At 38.0% G+C, this 19,283-nt stretch overlaps 1 pseudogene; it reads left to right on the top strand.

Moving 5' to 3' along the window:
* Positions 1-16,326, top strand: part of LOC139438303 (vomeronasal type-2 receptor 116-like) — a 70,718-nt pseudogene extending 54,392 nt beyond the window's left edge.
* The last annotated feature ends 2,957 nt before the right edge of the window (positions 16,327-19,283 follow it).

The following is a 19,283-nucleotide window of genomic DNA, read 5'->3' as shown; positions in this document are numbered from 1 at the left end:
ATGGAGGCCTGTGTTTTGCTTTCTGAAACTCTTGCAGGTTTCTCTGAGTCAGCAAAATATTTTCTTCCTTCTGACTTAAAATTTTTTTGTTACTTGCAAACCTCTTTCCTGCCCCAGTCCTGATTTTGGTTATTAAAATCAATACACTGAATATTATATGCTCAAAATTATGGATCTAGAAATATTATTTTATGCTATAAGATGCAAGAATATTTTAGATGGGGCAGCTGGCCCCACTTATGTAGATGTACAGAAGTTCACTAAGTTATAATGTGTTGTTTCCTGTCATTCAGTGACTATAGCTTTTAGGAAATTTGTTAGGGAAATATAGTACATCCCAGTGTTTTGAATAAATCTTGTGCACTTTAGTGAGGAGGGGGTCAGGCTGGGAGAGCAATTATTCATGCAAGTACACCTGAAAGAAAGGGAACAGAAGGAGGACTGGGATGCAACGTGGTTCAGGAAAGGCCTTTATTCTCAGATGTTAACTCATAATTCATGGTGAGCTGTGGGAAAATACCTTGAATTTGAATGTGGAAACCTGGATTGAAGTTGAAACATGTCCATAATGTAGATAAGAAGAATGGATTTAGGAACACCAGGTTTAACTAGACAGAACACTGGTCAGCACAAAAATTGTTTGCATGTGGAGACATTTGAACTTTGTTATGGCCTGCTCCCTAGCATTGCTGGTGCTACAGCTTTAATAATAAGCAGGCTTGAAAATAAACATGGATAATTACTGCTTTGTAATTTCTAATAAATACAATAGGGAAACTAGGGTTGAGGCTCTCAGTTCCAGAATCTGTTGAGTCCCGTGGTCCCATCTTTAATTTCTCTCTTGTGTCTTTCTTTCTGTCCTTTTATTTCATCAGTTCTGTGTTGCCTTTCCTTCATGCAAAACCTATTGCTGAGCTGGTCTCAGCAGTGAGCAGCTTAATAAACCTGAGGAAATGTACAATTAATCTGCATCTGTGAGACCCTGGGAGTTGTTATAGTAAAGCCAGGGAAAATCTAGTACTTCTTCCACCCAACCTCTTACTGTGGATCCCCTGAATGACAAAGTTAAGTTGGCTCCATATAGGAACTTTCTGATGCCAACACTATGAATAATGTGCCAGAAGAGTATATTGGTTTCTTCCCTGTCTCATTAAGCCAAGTAATTATAGCTGCCTACTATCATACCAACCAATTGTTACCAACACTTATAACTCAGACAGTGGTTGAGACCCAATTATAGAAGCTGAGACTAACGGGTTATGTATAAGGCTGGCTGTAGTGATAGGAAATGTATGTGATCAGTCCCTGTACAAAGGGAAAAATCATCTTCTCTGATGATGCTCTTTATTTTAGCAAACTGTGTCCCCAATCTCCCAACAAGAAAATGAAATTTACCTATATTGAACAAATTCTTCAGTGAGCTGTAGGATCAGGAAACATGAAGTGTGGAGTGCTAGGACATAGATATAGCTGACAACCCAACATAAAACACAATTTGTCAGGTACCGTGCCTTAACAAGAGATTGTTTTGCAAATTATAATTTCAAAATCAGACTTGATTGACACATGAGGGAAATATTTAGAAAGGGCTAAGTCAGGGACAACTAGGTTATTTGAGAAAATACTTTTCCTGGAGGAAAATCATCACCAAGTGGCTACGATAGTTTCTCTTCTGTGATTGTCCTTATTTTTCCTATATTGCAGTTTATGAGTAAACCATGGAACAATTGACACTCTTTAGTGCTTTAACTTTTTCCCTCAACTAAACTGGAGGTAAATATTTCCTACTGTATCACACAACATGTGTTTTCAAAATTTTTACACCACTCAACTTGTCCAAGAATGACCAGATCATAAGGATGCATCTTAGCTTTCCCAGAAAGGACATCACCCAGTGGTCCTTGTTTTTAGTAGGATATTATGTGGAATGATTTTGCATTCAATCACAAATAAACATGTAATACTACTTTTATATGCCTGAATTCCTGTGCCATTTCTTGAATGGGATTTATTAACCACACTAAATTTTCAGGTAACTTTCTGTCCAGAAAGAGTAAATATTGAATTTTTCCCATTCATGCATGCACACTTCAAGCTGCCTTATTACAAATGGAAGGAGAAATCCAAATAGAAATCCCAGAAGATATTCTCCTGAAAGTGAAATAAGAAGTATGGACTTATGGGATGCTGGGAAGAGATAAAACTGCTAACCAATTAAGGTAAAATTTACCCTCATGTCAAAATCCCCCATCTAAAAAATATCTCTTAAAAATAAAGGCCAGGAAAAAGCCAGAAAGGCATAGAGCCTTGCCAATCTCCCTAAAATGCTCCAATCTTGCCTATTCAGAAAACTGGCACCAAGTACTGCTTTGTAGAGGACTTCAGGGTCATTAATCAGATAGTGGAAGCCATTCACCTGGTGGTATGAAATCCCTACACATTACTCACCACTTTATCCAGAAACCTCTATTTGTTTATGGCATTTAACCTGAAAGATAACTCTTACTATATACCTCTGAGTCCAGATTCTCAAGAATGGCTTGCTTTTCAGTGTAAGGATCCTAAAGCCAATGGAAAACAACATTACTGGACTGTCCTTCAACAAGGATTTGCAAATGTCCTCACTCTTACTTATAGAATTACTATCTAAACATTTGAGGGAATTACAACTATAAGGAGGAGTAATATTATACTACAATACATAGATAGCATCTTAACCACCAGTAATACCAAAGGAAGATTCAGATAAAATACCATCCCAACTCTGAACTTCTAGCAGAACAATGATCAAAGGTTTCCAAGAAAAAGGACCAAATCTTCAGCCCCTTGTAAGACATGTAGGATTTGAATGATCAGAATGGCAAAGAAATGTTTTACAAGATAGAAGAGAGTCATTGGTTAGCATAGATGTGCCAAGAACCAGGAAACAGCACTGGTGTTTAATGAGAATGGCTGTGTTCTGCAATATCTGGAGCCACAATTTTGGACTTACAGCTAAACCTTTGTATGTTCCCTTTAAGCATGTTTCCTTTAAGTATGTTACAGCTAAACCTTTGTATGTTTCCTTAAAGGAAAAGCCAATGAACCCTTATATTGGGCTTTCAAATGTTATCAGTCATATCACACAATCAAAGAAATACTATTAACTGCTTTGGCACTTGCCTTCCCAAATAGAACATGTAGCTGTAGCTACTACAGATATATTAGAGCAAATTCAATTCTCCCTAGAATTCTTAGCAGGGGTTATTCTAGATGACTGGATGGCTCTAGACTTTCTACTAGCTGAATAAGGAGTCTGTACTATACGCAATGTCTTTTTTTTTGTTCATGGGCAAATGCCTCTGGACAAATAGAACTAAACATAAGAAAAATTAAAACTCAAGTCTCCTGGCTTCATGGTTTTCACAAGCCCTTGGTCAATGACCTCTGGACAACTGTAAAAAATTATCATCTAAAACATTCATGGTTATCCTTTTTAATCAGGTCCTACACTCTTATACTCTTATTTTTCCTTTTCAGAACTATGACACTTAACCATATTGTAAAATTTGTCTCCCAAAAGCTTCAAGTAAGTGTGCCTCCTCATGCCCTCCCAATCATGATCATTAATCCAGTTGAACTATAGTTGTCAGCATGCTGAATCTTAAATATTGAAGAATGTTCAAAAGCTCAAGGGGAGAAGGACTTTTGGGAAGATGACATCAGAGTAGGCAGGCAGGACTCAACTCTCTCATAAAAACAATGGACAAAGGGCCAGATGCTGTCCAAGGGACATGCTTTAGGAGTTAGCAAACCAGGACAGTACTGTCCAAATCCTATGAATGCAAGGGACAAAGAGATGAAACCCTCCCCCAAAAAATCCATGAGTTACTAAATCCTCATGGCAACTGGGAAGGGCACCCATCCCCACCCTCAAACCTGACTATAAACCCTGGCTCACAGGAGCTGAGTGAAATGGTAGCAGACATCTTCCTCATCATTTGTTACAAGGGAAGAGGGAGAGTGAGTCAGAGGGCTTCTGTTCAGTGAATTCAGCCAGCAGAGCCCACTTTGAACCTGGGATCTGCCCAGACCAGAAATACAGGAAAGTGGAGGATGACAGAAACAAATCCATAGAAAGGTTTTCCAACAAGGGCCATCTGCTGGCTTGCCATGAAATTTCAAGAAGAAAAACTGCCTTTATGTTTCTCTTTAAGCCCACCCCTTGGAGAAAATATTTTGCCCCATTAATGAGTTCAATGCCTGAATTTTTTTAACTAATCAATTATATTTATAGATATTAATGAAGCAAAAATAGCTCCATCATATACAGTATGCAGTATTCAATATAATCACATAATTGTGTATTCATTATTTCAATCATTTTAGACCATATTCATTATTGCAATAATAATAATAAAAGCAAGTAAAAAATTCATTGCCCCTCTGTCTCTCTTTCCTTCCCCTACTGCTATTCTGTTTCTGTATCTCTAGTTTGCTGCATTTAGTCAGCTCACAATAGGTCTGCATGAAGGGAAGGTGAAAGAAACCTTAAATAAAGAAATAAAGGATAGAGAGAGACACAAGAGAGGAGGTAAAGATGGGATCAGGGGACTCACAGCTTCTGGAACTGAGAAGCTCAACCCTAGTTTCCACATTGTATTTATTTAAAAACTAACAATCAGCTGTTTGCTGTCAGAACTGCAACATCATCTACAATTAACAGGAAGTAACTACAACATCTACAAAACAGGAATCAACTGCAACATTTACAATAACAGGAAGCAACTGCAACATCTACAATAAGGTAACATTTACAAAACAGAAAGCAATTGCAACATTATCTACAATAACAGGAAGCAACAAATAGATAAGCCATTTTCCCACAATATAACCCCTTTTTTTTTCATAAAGCAATGAAGGCAGATTAGGTGATTTCTTACTGCCTCATACCCTGAAGGGCTGGTTGCATGCTTATCATTTAAGTAACAGTGTCATATCAGAGAACAGCATTTTACACATATCCATAACTACAGCAGATTATACAGACTTCCAACTAGCAGAGACTTACTTCTCATGGTCTTAAGATTTCCTACCAGGAAAGCTATATAGGCCAGTACTCAATTTTAAAATGACCTCATTTTTCCCAGTTTGTATAGTGCTCTTAGCATCTTCACTGGACCTGGGGTCACATCTAATTCACAGGCTAAGTCAATATCCACCTTCTCACTCTTACTATTTTTAAAAGCAGCCTGCTGAAGGTCCTCCTGCTCCCATGAAAGGCCTTTCCTAATTAGCACATCTTAGTGAGGGATAAAAGATTTTTAGTATTTCAACAATATTACAAATTCTATTAATCATAAGAAAACATTGTACTTTATCAATTACAACAGAGTTTAGTTTTGTCTTATCCAACCAAACACCATTTAATAATGTGATAGAGTAGCAGGGACCTTACAGCTTGTCCCAATTGTTTACCTATTCCAGGCCCTTAAGATACCAATGTCTCTGATGATTCTTAATAGGGTCACTGCCACAGTTTTCTTCTATGCAGCCTGATTGATTGCCATCAGGCCAGGGCAGAAAGACTTGAGGAAGAACTGCAAAAGTCCATTGCTGACTTTTCACACAGGTTTTGTACTTTTGGTATTTATTCATGTTCATTTTCTTTTTACAAAACACATTAACTCATTGAATGCTGCCACAATACTTTTACAACTTGCTATCTGCATACTAGTTCTGTCCCGCATATCTCCATTTCCTGACTTTACAAAACTAATCGTTTCATTTTAGGGCAAAATACACCTTATAGCATTTTAGTTAGCATTCCCACAAACTTTTTTTAACCTTTTTAAATATTCACTTATCTTTTACATCTTTCATTTTATCCTTCCTTTCTCTCTCTCTCTCTCTCTCTCTCTCTCTCTCTCTCTTTTCCTTTTTCTTTCTTTCTCTTTCTTTTTCTTTTTCTTCCTTCTCATTCTCTTTCTGGGCACTCACCCTTCTCTGGGTGCCTGCGCTTCTCTGGACACTCACCCTTCTCTGAACATTTGCCCTTATCTTGGCACTTGCCTTTCTCTGGGCACCTGCCTTTCTCTTTTTCTTTTTAACATATACTGAAACAATTACAACACACACACTGACATGGCACAGACAAACACAAAAACAGTTCCAAATCTACTAACCTAGAATTTCTTCATTGATTTTAACGACATTTTATATGCACTCAAGCTGCCCTGTCTTCTGCCTTTTCTGTTTCTTTCCTCTAACATTCCTTTTGTTAACTTTTCTTCTTGGTTTCTTTTATAATCCTACATTCTTTTCCAGTTTTCCTCCTCTCAATTTCTTTCTTTATCTCTTTCTGTCCCTAAGTCACACTTGCTTTATGATTCCATGCTTAAGCAAGTTCTGTAGTTTAGACACTTTGATGAGAAGCCATTCTAGTCTTCAGAATGAGATCCAGTCATGCAGTTTCCAGCATCTGTCTCTCCATTTGCATGACCAGAGGTCTGGCTTCCTCAGGAAATTTTGTCATCTCTTGGGATCCATGGCCTGGCTCCATCCACCTGTGGCACTCACACAGCATGTTCTCCATATCCTGTGGAAATACAAGCAAACCCTTGAGGACTTCAAAGGCTTTCCAAATCACTCAGGCTTTATGCCATCACACCAACTTTAGTTTTGCTCAAGGCAATCCTTCTTCCCTTCAGGTCCCTGTTCAGGTGCCAGTTGCTGAATTTCCCTTTGAGCCCCATGTTGGGCACCAGTTGCTGCATTGTCTGCTTACAATAGGTCTGCACAAAGGGAAGGCAACATATAACTTTATGAAATAAAAGACAGAGAGAGAGATACAAGAGAGGAGGTAAAGATGGGAGCAGGGGACTCACAGCTTCTGGAACTGAAAGACTCAATCATACTTTCCACATCTATTTATTTAGAAACTAACAATCAGCTGATTGCTATCAGATCTGCTACATCATCAACAACAACAGGAAGTGCGGTCACCCCTCGGGCTGAAGTGTGGTTTGCTGGCCTGGCGAGGGGAGCGGCCACGGTAGGCCTAATTCCACTGCCCCCATAATAGGGTGGTTGGTCGGGCCCACCGCCACCCCTGAAGGAAGCTCGGCATGGGCGCAGAGTGCCCTCGGGTCTCCCCTTCTTGGCAGCCATGCTTCCACAGCCGCCCCTCCTCCTGGATGGCACCACACAATGCCCGTGGGGCGGCACCCTTCTTCTTCTTCTCCCTGCGCATGCGCAGGGCAGAAAATTCCAGTCTGCCCTTTTCCCCTCCCCCGACAGCAGCAACAGCCAGGTGTGGGCGGAAAAATCCAGTCTGCCCCTTTCCCTCCCCCCCGACAGCAGCAACAGCCAGGCATGGGCGGGAAACTCAAGTCTGCCCTCTACCCCAGCAACAGCAGCCACCAATCACTAAACCCTGCCCCTTCCCCCAGCAACAGTGACAGCCAATCCCTAATCACCACCCCTCCCCCATCCAGTACCGCCCACTGACCTTTCTCCGGCAACCAATCAGAACAGGGCGTGGCTTCGACCAATCAGCCTTCCCCAGCCCCTATAAAACTGTTGCCTCTCCCTCAATAAAGTGGACTTGTGTGTTTACATTGTCTCCGCGGTAGTTCTTCTGCCATGCGCCCTCCAGTCCTGAGAGCCCCCAACAAGGGCCTGGCCTCCCTTGTCCCCAGTTCATCACCTGCTTCTCCAGGCGACCCCTTCACCGCCAGCTTCACCGGGTGACCCCGTGAGCAGAACCGCGCAACCCCTGTGAGACCGACCCCTCATCTGCTGCCGGACCAACCCCTCGTCCCAAGTGGGATCGACCCCTCGTCCCAAGCGGGACTGACCCCTCATCCCAAGTGGGACCGACCCCTCGTCCGCAGCCAGACCCCACCTCTACCGACCGAGCAAACCGTCACAAGGAAGTAACTGCAACATCTACAAAACAGGAAGCAACTGCATCATTGACAATAAGGTAACATTTACAATAACAGGAAGCAATTGCAACATCATCTACAATAACAGGAAGCAACAAATAGGTAAGTCAGTTTCCCACAACACTAGTTTATTTGAATTTATATTTTTTGAAAACAGACATATATGCAATGACACCCATATTCATATTTTACAAGAATTTCACTATGTTATATAGTCCCATGTTATATTTTTTAGCTTTCCTTCTAGTAATATACATGACCTTAGACTTACCCTTTCAACCACTGTCATATCGTATAATAGATCTGCTAGTTAAAAACACTATGGTATGTTTTTACCATTGTTATTCATTTTTAAAAATTTACAAAGTTTTTCCCATTTTGCACAGATTAATCCTCAGCTTTCCATTCTTTACATGCATTCTATTTTCAGCTGACCTACATTCTTAGCTCCATAAGTTCACACAATATTTTTATTTCATAATAGCACAATCATAAAGTATTTGTCTTTCTCTCTCTGGCTTTCCCCATTCAACATAAGGTCCTTCATTTTCATCCTTGTTGTCATATGCTTCATAACTTCATTTCTTCTTAGCACTGCATAATATTCCATCTTGTGCATATACCACAATTTTTTAATCCATTTTTCATTTGATGGATACCAGTGTTTCTTCATTCTTTGGCATTTATGAAAAATGCTGCTATGAACAGTGGTGTGCAAATGTCTGATCATGTCACTGCTCTAAGTTATTTGGGGTATATACCTTGTAATGGTATTGCCAGGTCACATAGTAATTCTATATACAAATGTCATAGGAACTGCCAAAGAGGCCTCCACAGTGGCTCCACCATTCCACATTCCCATCAATAGTGAATAAGTGTTCCTATCTCTCCACATCATCTCCAACACTTACGGTTTTCCAATTTTTTAATAGTGGCCACTGTAAAAGGTATGCAATGATTTTCCATTGTGGTTCTGACCTGTATTTCCCCAATTGACAGTGGTGCTCAGCATTTTTTCATGTGGCTCTTCACCACTTGTATCTCTTCTCTGGACAATTGTCTCCACAACTATTTTGCCCACTTTTTAATTGGGTAGCTTGTCTTTTTATTGTTGAGCTGCATGATATCTTTTTTATTTCCAAACTGCCTTTTGTAAGAAGAAGTTTTAGATTACATAAATGTTATGTCAAAAATAATAGAGGATTCCCATATACCCTAACCCTTCCCTCTTCCCCACTTTCCCACATTACCACCATCTTCTTTAGTGTGGTACATTTGTTACAGTTGATGAATATATATTGAAGTATTGTGCCAACCAAGGACTATAGTTTACATTATAGTTTAACTTTGTGCTGAAAATCTTTTTGCCTGAAGAGTTTTGACAAAATGTATAATGGCCTATTTCCATCATTGCAGTGTCATCAAGACAATTCCAACATCCCAAAAATGCCCAATTTTGCACTTATTCTACCCTCTCCCTCCCCTCAGAACTGATAATGACCACCACCTTTATATCAATGATGCAAGTTCATCCATTAATTGAACAATAATAAGTCTACTTTAGTACATATTTTCTTTCACAAACTTATGTTTGTTCATTCACAATCTTGAGGACTTTGGGATAGTGATGCCCACCTTGCCTCTGATTTGGAGGGGGATTAAATTCCATGTGTCTGATAGGTGTAACTATATTACTTGCAGTTTCAGATACTTTCAGATTCCTAGGATTGTCATTGTTCATTATCATCCTTTTATTAGTTGTCCTGGTAAGTTCAAAGAACTGGTGTATAGATGGTACAACTTTGTTGAGATTCAAGGCTCAAATTGCATATGAATAGACTAAAGATTTAAGTCTTTGGGACATATAATTAGCAAATATACAGCTAATAATAGGTTCAAATAAAGGGCAGAAGAGCCATGTATAGGGAAAGTATAATTGAGTATTACACTGTCACATTGGGGAGCATATATTCCAAAGGAAAGCCAAATTCCTGAGATTTTCTGCTGTTCCTATACTGTTTAGATGTCTCTAGAGCCCTCAGGAGCCCCACTGTTTGAGGTACCATTTAATGTGGCAGTCATTGAGATCCTACTGACATGCTGGTATAAACATAAGGATAAACTCCAGAATTAACTTCATTTGTATTTAATATTAAGTACAAATAACTCATTCATATTTGATATTAACTCCTTTTGGTCAAGGTCTGTTTTTCAAATTCTCAACTAGTCTGTGCTTGGTAATAATCCCTTGGTGCTAGGGTGGTTCATACCTGGGGGTCATGTCCACACTAGGGGGAATGTAGCATATTTATATGCCAAATTTGACTTAGAAAAAAGGCCACATTTGAGCAACAAGAGGGCTTCAGGAGGTAACTTTTAGGCAATATATAATACTAGACTAAGTTTCAATTTCAATAGAAAAGGTTCATAAGAACAATCATCAATATCAAGGTTCTGGTGTCCTCCAATGTCTGTCCTCCAATGCTAGGCCCTGCCCATGTTCCAGGGGTATTCTTCCTGGTCTATTAGAGAATTTAGCAGATTTCCCAAGAAGGGGAATTCAGTATTCTTTTGGTTATTGCATAGGTCCCCACCTCCTAAGAAAATGCCCCATGACAACCTGAACATATTTATATTCAATAGAGACATGACTCAGGTTTACCACTCCCCACACATCCCTCCATCACTGACACCCTGCAACAGTGATCCTCTGCCAGAGTTGTGACCCTTCTGCAATCCAATACTTCCAAAAAACAAAACTATTAAATAAACAAAGAGTAAGAAAACTAAAAAATAATAATAATAAATTACAAAAATAAAAATTGACTTCTTTATATATAATGGACACCAAACCCCCATCAGACATGTGATTGTCAAACATTTTCTCAAATTAGGTCAGCTATGCCTTAACCCCTTTACAAAGTTCTTTGAGGTGTAAAAGTGTTCAACTCAGAGGAGATGCCATTTTTTCATTCCTTACCTCATTGCTTGAGCCCTGGGTGTAAGAGCTAAGAAACTACTGCCCACCTCAAGATTCTGAAGATATTTTCCCACACCTTCTAAGAGTTTTATGGTTATCACTTTTATATTTAGGTCCATGATACATTTTTAATTAATTTTTGTATAGGGTGTGAGAGTCATTTCTGAGTTCTTAATTTGGTTCCATTGGTCAGTCAGTCATTATGCCAGGACTATGTTGTTTATACCACTGTAGCTACGTAATATGATTTAAAGTCAGGAAGTAAGAGTCTTCAAAATTCTTTCTTCCTATTTTTAAAACATATTTGACTATTTGGGACTACTGGCCCTTCCAAATAAATTGGATAATTGGCTTTACCATTTCTGCAAAAAAGGCTGTTGGGACTTGTATTGGGATTGTGTTGAATCTGTAAATCAATCTGAGCAGAATTAACATCTTAATAATATTTAATCTTCCATTCCATGAAGATGGAATGTCCCTCCATTTCTTTCAGTCTTATTCAGTTTCTTTTAGCAATGTTCTTTAGTTTTCTAAATACAGGTCCTTTATGTCCTTGGATAAGTTTATACCTAAATATTTGATTCTTTTAGTTGCTATTATGAATATAATTTTCCCATTTTTATTAATATGGATTTTTGCATATTAATAGTGTATCTTGAATACATACTGAAAAGTGGCATAAGAAGGTAGGCAGAGTCCAGCTCTTTTACAAAAAAAGAACAGAGAAATGGAAAAACCTATTGGAAAGAGCTGTTTTGGAGATAGATAGAATTGGAAAGTGCTATGCATCATCCAGGAGGGAGATAATGGAACCAAAGGAAAACCATGAGTTACCCCCATGGCTGGAGATGGCAAATATACACCACTCTCAAGGCTAATAGCCTCAGTAAAGCCCCTGATTCACTGCAACCAACTGAATGAGAGGGAGCATTGCCTGGAAGGGGAAGGTGTCCTGGCAAAGTGTGGAGAGTGGTTTCTTTTTAGTGAGTTTGGCCAGTTGAACCCCATTTGAATATTGGAGTGTACCCCAACTGACACTGGGGCAATCTTGGGTAGTGGGGAGGGGAGATCTGATCAGGTAGGCTATCACACCCAGAAGACCTTGGGAGAAAGAGGAATTAAGGTAGAGAGGGGGCAGAGACAGGTGCTTAAATAGCCCAGCTTGGCAAACTGAAGTCTAAATTGCCTGAGGGAACAGAGGAAGGAAGAGTCAGATACACTTACAGAAGACTCCTTGAACTGTGAAGAAAGAGTAGCTCAGTGTAAAAATTCCTGTTTTGTGCATATGAGGTCCTTGGTTTGATTCCCAGGTCTCCTTAGATTAATGATCCAAAGAGTGATCCCCTGGTTATCAGACACCCAGGTGGTGCCTTATGACAGGGAACATACAGGCAGATTTTTTTTTTTTTTGGTTTTAGGTTGTCTTTGATCTGTTATTTTTCATTTTTTATTGGTAACTACATTTTTCCCTTTATTTTATTCACTAAAACTTGTTACATCACCTGTGGGGGGCAGGCTGAAGGCTGATTGATTGATGAGCACCTGAAGCCTGAGATATTCCTTAGGGGCTTAGGAATGAAGGTTGCTTTTAATTTTTGTTTTGTTTTGTTTCTTTTGTTGTTGTCTTGTTTCTTGTTTGTCTTCCCCTTTCTTTGTTTCCTTTCTGTTTTTAAACATATTTTCTACATTTTTATTTCTTTTCTTTCCTTGGTTTTCTATCTTGTTTTCTATCTTTTGTTTTCCTTTCATTCCACCTCTTTTTTCTTAGCCTTCATTTTTTAAATATTCTCTTTTTTCTTTTTACCTCTTTTCATCTCTTCTCATCATTGTCCTATTCATTCTATTTTTTCCTCTACTTTGTTCCTTGCTTCAGTTTTACTATTCCTTCTTTTTCATTCTTATTGCTTTGCAATATTTCAATTTTTTATTCATACTATTTATTTTCATAGCTCTTGTACAATTCCTCTTCCATCTTTTTAAAAGATATTTTTACTATTATTCTTTTTCTCTTCCTATCTCTTTCCTTTTCTCTGGCTCTAATATTTTTTAAGGAGCACAGAAAAATTCAAGGATATAGAGTAAGAGGAACCAAGAGTCAAAAGGAACTTTATGCCACACACAATAAAAAAGAACAAAATAAAACCCTAGGTTAGAAAAATAAGGCAACCACCCAAATAAGCCCATCAAGATAAACAGATGCCTAGACATCAAAAACATGCACAAGCCATACTAAGAAACAGGAAGACATGGCCCAGTCTAATGAACAGAATAAGTGAAAAAAAATAATCAGGGATATCCAAACAAATTTCATGAAGCAACTTAATGAAGTGAAGGAAGAGATTAAGGTTTTTTAGAAGATACTGGGGAAATGTACTGAAGAAATTACAAACATACATAAAATGATAACAGACCTAATGGTGATGAAAGGCACAATGCAAGTTCAAAAATACACTGGAAGAACATAACAGCAGATTTGAACAGTCAAAAGAAAGAACTAGTGATGTCATGCTGAAGACAGTAAATCTGAAATCAAGCAGAACAGATAGCTAAAAAGAAAAAAATCCAATATAGGCTTAGGGATTTTAATGACAACATGAAACACACAAATATATACATTTTAAGTATAACAGAGGGAGAAGAGAAGGAAAAGGGGATATAAGTTGTGTTGGAGGAAATTATGGCTGAAATTTTCCTGACTCTTTTGAAGGACATGGGTGTACATGCTCAGGAAGGGAAGCACACCCAAAACAATATAAATCCTAGTAAGCCTACACCAAGATATATTTATGTCAAATTGTCTAATCTTCAAGTCAAAGAGAGAATACTGAAAGCAGCAAGAGAAAATGATCAATCATATACAAGGGAAGATCAATAAGATTAAGTGATGATTTCTCATCTGAAACTACAGAGGCAAGAAGACAGTGGCATGACAAGTTAAGGAGATTTTTTAAAAAATGATTCCAGTCAAGAATTCTCTATCCATCAAAGCAGGCATTCAAAAATGTGTGAGAGTTGAAAATATTCACAGATATATAGAAGAATATGCAGTGAATGGAAACAGAGAGCAGACAGTGAATGCAAGCAGCACAGGAGGAATAAATAAATAAATAAATAAATAAATAAATAAATAAATAAATAAATATTTTTTTCTGAAAAATGAGGGGGAATTAAAAACAGTAACAGATAAATAGAAATCAGAAGTTCATCAGCAAGAAAACTGCACTTCAAAAAATATTAAAGGAAATTCTGCAGTTTGAAAGGAAAGAAACAGGACATGAGCCTTAGAGGAAAGTGTATAAAATAATATTATCAGTAAGAACAACTAAGAGATAAAAGGAGAAATAAAAACAGCTTATGACATAAACTTAAAGAAAATATGGCTAATATAAGTAGCTCCTTGACAGGAATATCATTATCTTTTAATGGCTTAAACTCTCCAATCAAGAAACACAAAATAGGCAGAATGGATAAGGAAATATGAGCTGTCTATATGCAACCTACAAGAAGCTCAGCATAGACCCAGGGATGCAAGAGGGTTGAAAATGAATGATTGGAAAGCAATTTTACATGCAAACAATAACCATAAAAGGGCAAGGGTAGCTATAATAATACTGGGTAAACTAGGCTTTAAATGTAAAACTACTGTGAGACAAAGAAGGACACTATATATTAAGTGTTATTAAGAAGAAAGAACAATCATAAACATTTATGCACCTACCCAGGGAACCTCAAAAATATGAGGCAAACTTTGGAAAACCTAAGTGGAGAAATAGATGGCTCTACAATTATAGTGGAAGATTGTAGTCCACCATTGTCACCATTAGACAGAACATTTCAACAGAAGATCAATAAAGAAAAAACAAACCTTGAATAATATATTCAAGGATCTAGACCTGGTAGACCTATACAGCACATTACACCCAAACACAGCAGGATATACATTCTTGAATGCACATGGCTCATTCTCCAGGATAAACCACAGGCTAGGCCTCAGAACTCTCAATGGATTTAGAAAGATTAAAATTTTACAAATTAATTTCTCTGGCCACAATGGAATGAAGCTGGAAATCAGTAAAGGGCAGAGAACCAGTTTAGGCACCAAGATATGGAAGTTAAACAACACACTCTTATGCTATCAGTGGGTCAGGGAGGAAATTTGGAAAAAATCAGTAACTACCTTGAAAATAATAATGAAAATGACAATACAATGCATCAAAATCAATGTGATGCAACAAAAGCAGGTCTGAGATGGAAATTTATAACCATAAATTAAATATAACCTATATTTAAAAAGAAGAATGCACTACACTCAAAGACCTAACTGCATACCTGGAGGAATTAGTAAAAGAACAACAGACTAATCCCAAAGCAAGTAGAAAGAAGGAAATAATAAAGATTAGTGCAGAGCTAAATGAAAAAGAAATAACAAAACAAAACCAAAATCTGGTTCTTGAGAAATTAATAAAATTGAAAAATGCTTAGGTTGACTAAAAAAGAACAAAAGAGAGATGCAAATACATAAAACAAGAAACTAGGAAGGGAATATCACCACTGACCCCACAGAAATAAAAGGTATCATAAAAAGGATGTTTTGAAAAATTATATGCCAAAAAGATGGATAACGTAGATGAATCAGACCAATTCCTAGAAACACAAAATTAGTCTACATTGATGAAAGAAGAAAGTTGTGACTTCAACTACCAATCATAACCAAGGAGAATGAATTAATCATCAAAAACCTCTCAACTAAGAAGAGCCCAGGAACAGATGGCTTCATAGTGGAATTGAACCAAACATTCAGGAAAGAATGACCACCAATCCTCCTTAAATTCTTTCAAAAAATAGAAGTGGAGGGAACATTGCCTAATTCATTCTGGAGCTAAAAGCACCCTAATATTTTAACAAAGCCACACAAATGTTGGAGATTTGGACCCAAAGGTTATTGGGAATGAAAGAAAAGAAAAGGGGGGAGGAAACAAAGAGAAAGAACTAATGAGCTTGGATCAGGGAGTCTGCAAGTAATGACTCCTCAGACAACTTTATTTTCTACAGAGATATATATAGAGATAACAAGCAGTGTAACTACACATTAACAATACTCATAAATTAAAGAAATATCTCAGAGTACAAAGATTCAGTATCCTTTTCAAGCTACAAAGTGTGTTTGCTCGTATTTCTCCATGCCCCAGACAGCTTTATCCTGTTGACTTGAAAGTCTTAATTGCTGCATTCCTATGTTAAAAGTGTAGCCATGGAAACAGCATGTCTCTCTTTGTGAGACCACTATGCCTCAGTTTCCAACATTTCCCCCTTTTTGTTTTAGTCGAGGTGACCATGCCTGTCTTAGGTTGCCCTCCTCTGAGAGTCTTACCCATCAATGACTACCCGCCAAGCTCTTCAACTAGGGGAAGTTATTGAAGTGCTTTTGCTAGCACCAGATTATTTGCATGTCCCATGGCTGTTAAGCTTTGCAATTTTCTTCAAACTACTATCCGGCACAGGTGAAAATCATGAGCAACAGAACAAATATGATTAGCCATATTCCTAAAGCTGACAGGAAATGCTGTGATTTCCACCAATTAATTGGGTTAAATTTTGTAATATATGAAATCATATCTGAGAAAATATCCTTATCATTGTTTACATGAATTTGATTTTGAGACATTTCTAATATTGTCCTCTGTAATTCAATTTCCAGAGAGATATTACTTTTATGGCCTAGCAAATGATTTTTAATTTTTCTCCATTCTATATCAGATGAATTATAGGCAAGAGGAGTAAAGTTGCTTTCATTCCAATCACATTTCAATCCCCTTAACAAGCTTAAATTATACAATTGATCTCAAATATGCAAAACAGCCAATTCTAAATCATTAACCCAATTATTTAACTGTTCATCAATGTGCTTTGGCTATGCCACAAATCACTAGCATTTTTATGCCAATCATGCACATATTGTTGAGTCTGAACAGTCCCATGCAAAGCAACAGCAGTGGTTGCAGCAGCTGTGATGATTCCAATTAGTCCCATTATACTAATTATTAGGAGTCCAATAAATATTTTTGTCCATTTCAGGATTTCTTGTACCATGTGAAACAATAGCTGACTTTCAGGTTATGACTGACATGTTTGGTTCATTTGGACAGGAATCCATATACCGCATCATCTTCTGGCTATTGTGATGGTGTCTTCATCCTGCAACACACTTTCTGACAGACATGTATACAAGGCACCATTTTTATAAAACAAGGCATTATCTTTTTTTTTTTAAAGATTTATTTATTTAATTCCCCCCCCCCTCCCCTGGTTGTCTGTTCTTGGTGTCTATTTGCTGCATCTTGTTTCTTTGTCCGCTTCTGTTGTCATCAGCGGCATGGGAAGTGTGGGCGGTGCCATTCCTGGGCAGGCTGCACTTTCTTTTCACGCTGGGTGGCTTTCCTCACGGGCGCACTCCTTGCACGTGGGGCTCCCCCACGTGGGGACACCCCTGTGTGGCACAGCACTCCTTGCGCGCATCAGCACTGCACATGGCCAGCTCCACACGGGTCGAGGAGGCCCGGGGTTTGAACAGCGGACCTCCCATATGGTAGACGGACGCCCTAACCACTGGGCCAAAGTCCGTTTCCCAAGGCATTATCTTTTATAGTTATTTTTCCAGTAACAAATACAAAAGGATCCCTGACACATGCTTTCAATTGATAGATTTGATTTAATTGTAGATATTCACCTGTTTGGTTGTAATTACCAATCAATTCATAAGTAGGGGCAATTCCAAGAAATACTTTCCACAAGTTTTTATGTATATTAAGATTATAGGTGTCATTAATACAAGGGGTTGGTAATCATTTTCCTTTACATTTCCAAATAGTAAAATTGTTAGTATATACCACTCATTCACCCAAGAATAGAGATTTTGAAAAAGGATATTGCATATTACTATGTCATTGACCCTGTTGTTAAGTCCATACCATATAAATCTGCCATTATATTCTTTGGGGTCTCTATAGAAGCACTTTCCCACACTATTCCATTGGAATCATTAAAAATGACAGATACTCTTCCTCAATGGCATTCCTTCCATCCCTCCTTCTCTTCAGGTTCTCAGGGTGGGCAATTATAATTTCATTTTTTAGTTATGAAAGAATTATATGAGGGAAACAAAATTATTAATAATTTGGTACCATTACTTTTCATGATAAGCACAGTCCAATTATTTGTCTGCAATGCAAGGGGGACTTTTTCCAATACATAGTGGTCTATGATCAAAAGGAATGGTAAGATTATATATTTCCTCCCCTTCTTCATGAGATTTTAAGGGTAGTCTGTCATCTATAGGCCCAGGAAACACATGTGTTTTATTAAAAATACAGGAAATGATGGGTCTGTCCATGTTAGAGCATGTACTAGAGGTGGGTTAGGAATATATGCCCAATAAGTATGATTTTCACCTGCATGACCCAGAGTTACCATTAACATGATCAGGAGAGGAGAAATCATCATCAAAATTATCTTTCTTCTCTATCTGCAGTTTAATCCATCAAGCTGGCAGCCAGATTTGTTCCCCATCTTCTGTAATGACAAGAGCATATCCTCGCCCCCATACTTTAACCTTTCCCTTTTGCCAAGTGTTAGTTAGTACATCTTTCCAATATATTGACTGATATTCAGCTGAGTCACACAATACCTTTTCTTTATTCTTAGTGCATAATGCCATTCAGCAGGCATTATTGAATCATATACATTAAGGAAATTTAAAGTGAATAAAGTTTTTGCCAATTGGTCCTTTGGTACTATAATGCCATCATCTCCCCCTTTTTGTTTTAGTAACATTTGCTTAAGAGTATGATGTGACTGTTCAACTATGGCTTGACCTGTAGGATTATAAGGAATGCCTGTGACATGAGCAATGGAATATTTAGAGCAAAATGTTGCAAACTCTTTGTCAGAATAAACTGGACTATTATCAATTTCGATTTCTGCAGGGCATCCCATAACTGGAAAGGCAGACCAGAAATGTGAACAAACATGACAAAATCTTTCCCCACTATGTGCTGTAGCCCAGAGAAAGTGAGAATAAGTATCAATACAAACAAAAACATATTGCAATTTACCAAAAGTTGGAACATGTGTGTCATCCATTTGCCAGATTTTATTTGGAGCCAGCCCTCGGGGATTAGTGCCTTATCAAATGGTGTTGACATGAGAGGGCCACAGGTAGAACAATGTTTTATAATATTTTGTGCTTGTAATTTTGTTAAAGATGGAAATTCATGTTGCATTCCCTTAGTATTGATATGAGTTAAGCATGATATTTGGCAGCATCCTGTATAGACCCTACCAGAATATCAGCTTGTGCATTATGTGCAGATAAGGGG

The sequence above is a fragment of the Dasypus novemcinctus genome, chromosome Y, assembly GCF_030445035.2.
Source record: "Dasypus novemcinctus isolate mDasNov1 chromosome Y, mDasNov1.1.hap2, whole genome shotgun sequence".
In the NCBI taxonomy this organism is placed as follows: domain Eukaryota; kingdom Metazoa; phylum Chordata; class Mammalia; order Cingulata; family Dasypodidae; genus Dasypus; species Dasypus novemcinctus.
Note: the sequence above shows the minus strand (reverse complement) of the source record. Positions and strands in the feature narration are given on the sequence as shown.